Here is a 7,265-nt window from a genome sequence, read left to right as displayed (position 1 = left end):
TAAAGGCATTCAAGTAGCCTATACTGTATAAGAAGATGTATTTTTTCCAATCAGACTATAAAAATGTCTAATTGTGCTGAATATCCACTATAGTATACCTACAATATAAAAATGGAATCATCTTGTTAGAAATTGTGAACAGTTTGGAAATTTATATTAATTTTCTATTCATAAAAATGTGATTTCTGTTATGCCATGGGTCTTCGAACTGTGTCCAGGGACCCTCAAGAAGGTGCTTGGGGGTTCATAAAAGATTTTGGGAACTTTGGGGGGCTGTCAAAGTTTTTAAGTTATCTTTAAAACTTTAAGTTATCGATTTGATATATTTTTACGCTATTATTTTTAACACATTTTCCAAATGTTTAATTATTGATTATTGTTTAATAATCATTCTGTTTACTTAAGATTAAATTTGAATATTTATTTCAATTGATTAGTCTGATTCTACCAGGCTCTCATACATTTCATTTGTACAGAGTGTCTGGCCACTCTTCATTGACAAGCTTTAACTTCCTTGAAGACGGGTACTCTGTTGAAGTTTAAAACTATTACTATATTTCTATGGGGGAAAAATAAAACTCCTATGTTATGCAAAAAAAAAAAAAAAAAAAAGGCAAGAACATATTTTCACATGGAAACTGTGACAATACAGACAGAGGACAGCGCCCCTTTAAGAGGAAAAAAGAAAAAAACTCACTAATGGGCACTAAAGAGTAACAACACACTGTTATCCCTGAAATTGTTTTAATTCAAATTATTTAGGTACAATAAACATAAACTCCAACAGATTTGCTCAATAACAACATGTTTTTAGTTTGTTGTACGATTTGCATGATGTTGTTCATTCTATTCTGGTTGTTTAAATTGAATGTACTGAACAGAGCCTATTTTGGTCTGTTGTCAATGCGACGCAATACAAGGAAGACGCTGATTGGCTCTTTGATCTGACGTCAGGCATGGACGCAGCTGTGCGCATTTTTATCAACGTTTGCTGGTGAGTAGGACATGTCATTTTACATTTTGGTCTCAAACAGCTATAATACTATTAATCCCTAATAAATAAGATGTATAACAGTTAGCCAGTAAAACTAAATGTAAGTTTAGGCTGTGTCAATACATGTCACATAGTAACTGTTACATGTCAACGTTCGTCACCGATCAATTGCATCCGCCACTTTTTACAACGTTAATTCTTACGACATGCTCTCTGGGAAAGTGATAATCACATTTAAAATTGAATACTTATTCTCTTTTGGTCAATAATTCTCATCAAACAAACAACTGAACGCTTCAACTGTTGAGATATTCAAACGATATCTCGTTCGGTGGTGTATGTGAATCTTGGCAGTTTAACTTGCCTTGTTAGAAATGCTCAACATGGTTTTAACGTAAATACAGCGTAACTTTATTAGTAAGGTTTTATACGTTTTTGCATGTCTTTGTGAGTGAAGTATTAAACAAAACAGCTTCAATTGACAAACCCGTTCTATGCTCGCGAAAAAATACTAATCCATATCTGTCTTAAAGAAATGCAACCTCGTGCTCATCAGCGTGGTGTTAGCTAGTACATCAGTTACATGCTAAATAAATAGATGGCTAGATAGTACTTTGTTTCAAGAGACAATTTTGTCAATAACAGATCAAAAGATGTAAATTTGCCTTGTCAGCTAGTAAAAAGCACTCTAATGTGGATTTGTGTTTCTCTGCAGATTTCAAGAAGTTCAAAGCAAGCCTAATAAAGATGATCTGGAAATGTAAGTATTGCATATATGCTTGTGACAAAAGGGGATACTTATTAAAACATTACAGACTTAAACATGGGAGCTATGCAAGAAGCCAGCCTTTTCCATGCTTATATCAGGAATGTTTATGTACTTTTTAGTTTTTTTAATTGCCTTAAAATACACTTATCTCGTTTTCATACAGCGACTGAAAAACAACAATCTGTGGGGAAATTTGAAGCTAAGTTTCGCTGTCAGCTTTGTGATTTTCTTGAACCCTCTAAGATTACAGAATATTTTGCCCACCTTCGGCACAGACATCTCAAAGACCACCAAAAAGTTAAATGTCCATTTCAAGGCTGTAGCTTTGAAAGCAGTGTATATTCCACATTCAGTGCACACAAAAGTAAGCATCACCAAGATCAAAATGAGAAAATGTTTAAACCAGAGCTAATAGTAAGAATAGAGAGTAATGAAAATGAAAAGGATGACAGTGTAGTTGACACTCATGAGTGTGCTGTGCAGGAGATGCTTCCAGATTAATTGGGCCAAGATGATTTCAATGCAGAAGCAAACTAAACACTATCATAAGATTTAGGAGAACAATTGGAACATAATTTAGCAGCTCTTTTAAAAAAAAAATGCAAACCCTCCTTCGCATACCAGAGAACTCTGTTCAGGAAGTAATTCAACAGCTTTGCCATATAATCCAGTTGTCCCAGCCACTTTTGCACAAGAATGTGAAGGCTGTTTTTCAGAAATACTTTGGACATGTAGATGAGTCAGTTGTGAAAGAGGTAGTTGAGACTGTGGCAGAGAGTGACATATTGTCCAAATCATGGCTAGATAATTATTTGACAGTTGTTAAATCTTCACAGTTCCCTGATGTTAACACATGCTTTTTTGTTTTACTATTTCAGGTGTATCAAGAATTCAGCCGGGTAGTTGGGAAGAACCTTAAACAAGAATTTTGTGGCTCTCTTGATCGTCACTGTCCACAACTGATTCAGATCTTCAGGTTTAAAGAGAGGTCTCGCTGGGCAGATTTTGAGCGATCTTCTGCATCAAGCCAAGGTTTGTACATTTAAGTTAATGCCATTGTTTAATTTTGAAAGCCAGATTACTTAAAAGGGATAGTTCACCTAAAAATGTAAATGTAATGTTTATCTGCTTACACCAAGGGCATCCAAGATGTAGGTGTGTTTGTTTCTTCAGCAGAACACAAATGAAAATTTTTAACTCCAACCATTGCAGTCTAAACATGCGCAGACAAATCCTTATTAAACACAGTGACTTGTGATGACACATTGATGTCTTAAGACACAGAAAGATCAGTTTGTGCGAGAAAGCGAACAGTATTTATATAATTTTTACCTCTAATACACCACTATGTCCAACAGTCTTAAGGGCGTGATCACTTCCATTGAGTGAGGTCAATGTACACAATATGGTATAGAGATACACGAGAGAGATCACTTCTGGCACATGCTAAGCCAGATCGTGTACATTGACGGCGCTCAGTGGAAGTGATCACGCGCTGAAGGCTGTTGGACATAGTGGTGTGGTAAAAATTATATACTTTTCGGTTTATCCCACAAACCCATTGTTTTTTGTATTAAGACATCAACGTGCCATCATGAGCCGCTGTGTTTAAAAAGGATTTGTCCATGCATGTTTTTTTTTTTTTTTACTCTCATAGATTCTGCTACCATTCACATGCATTATACGATTACATTATACAGACAGCAACAGTTGGAGTTAAATCTTAATTTGTGTTCTGCTGAAGAAACAAACACACATACATCTTGGAGTCCTTTGGTGTAAGCAGATAGACATATAATTTTAATTTTTGGGTGAACTATCCCTTTAAGACTGTTCAGTAACGCAGACAAAATTATGATTAATGTAAATTGCCTTCCTTTTATGTTGACAAATTATATTTTCTTTTCAACAAACCACACTTCAGGCTACTGATATCGTTGACATGCGACGTGTTGCTATGAGAGGGCTTCCGGTACTCCTTGGCGATGACCCAACTGAGTTCTTCAAAGCAGGCTTTGTAAGTATTTTTAATGCAGTTTTACTTTTTGTAATATTTTTCTTGATGTGCATTTAAAACCCCACTAAAAAACAATGTCATAGTTTAGTTAAATGATGAATGGAGTAAGGATGAGGTTTTAGTTTTAAGTCATTAAGGATAAATTTAAATTCCTGTCATAACACTTATAAAACTCTAAAATACAATCCTGGTTAATCTCATAATTTTACATAATTTTTAATGTAATCAGTAGTTAATGTCATCCAAAGATTTATACAAATGTAAACGAAAACACACATTTAATGTTTAAATATTACGGACCTTCTGGAAACATTTTTATACATAATTCACGAAAAAATATGCCTGCATACAACTAATAAAAACATGATCAATAAAATTAATATCTAGTGCTAACATGTATCTTGGTAATATTCATGTTCTTGTCCAGGCTTCTAATGATGGAGACTCGTACAAGCATGTGCCAGTTGGAATCCTCAGTTTAGAAAATGAAGATGTGGCTCTGCAACCCCTGTCCTTCCGCCTCCACCCATCCTCAGTGGGAATCATTTTGGAGGGGAATGTTGTAATGGACAATTTAGACAACATACCCCAGACCAGGTCTTCTTTTTGGTTTAACTTATGCCCTGCACCTAGACTACCCAAAGTGCATGGGCAACACCTTTTTTTTCATTCAGCAAGTTTTGCTTGCTTTGGGCAAGAAGGAGTTGAAGGGCAAGATTCTGGCTGTTACAAATCAGCTTACCATGTAAAAGGGTAAAGAATTTTTTTTGGAAAAGTTTTGAAATACTGTTGTAAAGATTTACAATTGGGTAATTGGTACTTCAGCAATTTTACTGTATTTGTCACTCTTTGAAAACTGATTTTGATAAGTGAATTCCAATAAATTGTAAGTCCAAATAAATCATTGTTATCCTTTGTCCTTGTTTGATATCTTTATTAAATCATTGTCCGTAAATAGCTATTTAAATTAAAGTTTTGGGTTCTGCAACATTCATCCATGATAAATGTTAGCATATACAGGTTGATTGAACTTAAAACATTTATGGAAACTCGTTGCCCTAAAAAAGTTGATTTTGTCTTGTTGAAAAAACAAAAAATCCAGTTTAATGTACGTAAAATTTCAATAGCACTGAATTAAAAATTATTAGTTCAATAAACTAAAAGTTTTTAATTAAATGCTGTTGAAATCTTAAGTACATTAAACTGGAAATGTTTTGTTTTTTCAACAAGACAAAATCAACTTTTTTAGGGCAACGAGTTTCCATAAATGTTTTAAGTTCAATCAACCTGTATAGGCTTGCAGTGCATGACACATCAGGCCAAAAGCCATTAATCCATAGCCATCCACTTTCACTGATCAAAAAAACATTTAAATAAAAATTTGTCGGAACAACATGTAAATAGAAATGACATGGCAGATTCTTTAATATTAGATGGTAATTTGCTCTTTGTGCTGGTGTATAAATGGATGGTTGTGTATGCATCAGATGTCATTCTTCTTACATAAGACTGTACAGTACCAAGCCACACCAGGCCATCAGTATGAGACTGTTATACAACTGAAGTACACCACCAGCACCAGCTCATTGGTTTCACAAAGTGACTAGACATGAGATTGACTTTCAGAAGACAAGATGATATCTGAAACATGAACAATAATGCATGCCGGTTTGAAACTGGTTTTAAAATGTCAGACATCTGATATCCACAAGACAAGACAAGGGCCCAATTTCACAAACAGGGTTTATATTAAGCAGGATTAGGCCTAAATTCAATTAGCTTTTATAAAGGTGCCTTAGGAAAAAAAAGAAAAAAACACTGGTGTGCATCTTGAGACAAAACAATGTCACTGACGTATATTAAAGGTCCCGTTCTTCGCGATTCCATCTTTCAAACTTTAGTTAGTGTGAAATGTTGCTGTTGGAGCATAAATAATACTTGTAAAATAATAAAGCTGAAAGTTCAATGCCAAGCGAGATATTTTATTTAACAGAAGTTCCCTTTAAAAGCCTACAGCGAACGGCCGGTTTGGACTACAGCAGGAAGTGCAGGGATGTAATGACATCACTAGAACCGTTTGTTGACTAACCCTCCGCCCACAAGAACACGCAAAATAGGGGGCGTGGTCTCATTGCTCTCTCACGTGGAGAAGAGCGCGCATTCAGCGCTTGCATCTCCCCGTGATGGTAAGAGGCGGGACCTTTCCGGGCAAAGTGCGCTAAGCTGCTGTCCAATCACAACACGGGAAGCGCTGGCCCAATCAGAACTCGTTACGTGTTTCTGAAGGAGGGACTTCATAGAACAAGGAAATCATCAGGCCGTTTTTAGGACAGAGGAAACAGCGGTATACAGATAAGTAAATTGTGTGAAAAATACTGTGTTTTTTTACATGCGAAACATGAACTCATGTTATATTGCACACTGTAAACATAATCAAAGCTTCGAAAACACGCGAAGAACGGGACCTTTAAAATACACTATATTGCCAAAAGTTTTGGGACATCTGCCTTTACATGCACATGAACGCAAACGACATTCCATTCTTAATCTATATGGATAAATGTGGAGTTAGCCCACCATTTGCGGCTAAAACAGCTTCAACTCTTCTGGGACGGCTTTCCAGGAGGTTTATGAGTGTGTTTGTGGGAATTTTTTTTCCCCATTCTTCTTGACGCGCATTTGTGAAGCCAGGCACTGATGTTGGATGAGAAGGCCTGACTCGCAGTCTCTGCTCTAATTAAGAGTTAATTAAGCATTAAGAATTCCTTTTACTAGAACTAAAGGGCCAAGCCCAACCCATGAAACAACCGCACACCAAACCATACCCCCCCCCCCCCACCAAACTTTACACTTGGCACAATGCAGTCAGGCATGTACCGTTCTCCTGGCAACCGCCAAACCCAGACTGGTCCATCGGATTGCCAGATAGAGAAATATTATTTGGACTATTTTAAGCCTTGTCTTTGAAATTGGGGGATTACATGCTAACATAGGCTAATGTTAAAAATAGGGCTTTAATTAATCTTCATCTGAAAATGAAGAGTATCTATTGTAATGGCTGCTACTGAGGCATGTTTACTAAATCTTCAATCATTAACGGTTCTCCAAGTGACACCAACTATATTTTGAACATTATAATGCTCTGTGTTGTTTACATGCTGATTCACCAGTTGTCACCAATCTATTTTTATATAACTGGCCTATTAAAAAAACATTTGAGATTGTTACTTTTAATGGGAGAACAAATTAATGTCAAAATTACAGTTATGTATGTTCTTGAAACATAGGTGACAGAATATTTATTTTGATCATAAATACTGTTCAAAAGTTTGGGTTCAGTAAGATTTATTTTCTTTCAGTAAAAACATTTGTGATGTTACAAAAGATCTCTATGTCGAATAAATGCTGTTCTTTTTACATAACTGTTAATTTCCACAAAAAAATTATAGGAAGCATAACTGTTTTTTAACATTGATAATAAATGT

The 7,265-nt window shown here is 35.6% G+C and overlaps 1 long non-coding RNA gene across 1 annotated transcript; it reads left to right on the top strand.

Moving 5' to 3' along the window:
- The first annotated feature begins 766 nt into the window (after positions 1 to 766).
- Positions 767 to 4,800, top strand: LOC137041819 (uncharacterized). Its single transcript, XR_010898157.1, has 5 exons — positions 767 to 994; positions 1,710 to 1,754; positions 2,642 to 2,795; positions 3,688 to 3,780; positions 4,208 to 4,800. It is a non-coding gene; the product is annotated as an uncharacterized lncRNA (long non-coding RNA).
- The last annotated feature ends 2,465 nt before the right edge of the window (positions 4,801 to 7,265 follow it).

The sequence above is a fragment of the Pseudorasbora parva genome, chromosome 15, assembly GCF_024679245.1.
Source record: "Pseudorasbora parva isolate DD20220531a chromosome 15, ASM2467924v1, whole genome shotgun sequence".
NCBI classification, from domain to species: Eukaryota; Metazoa; Chordata; class Actinopteri; order Cypriniformes; family Gobionidae; genus Pseudorasbora; species Pseudorasbora parva.
This window is presented reverse-complemented; position numbering and strand designations above follow the sequence as displayed.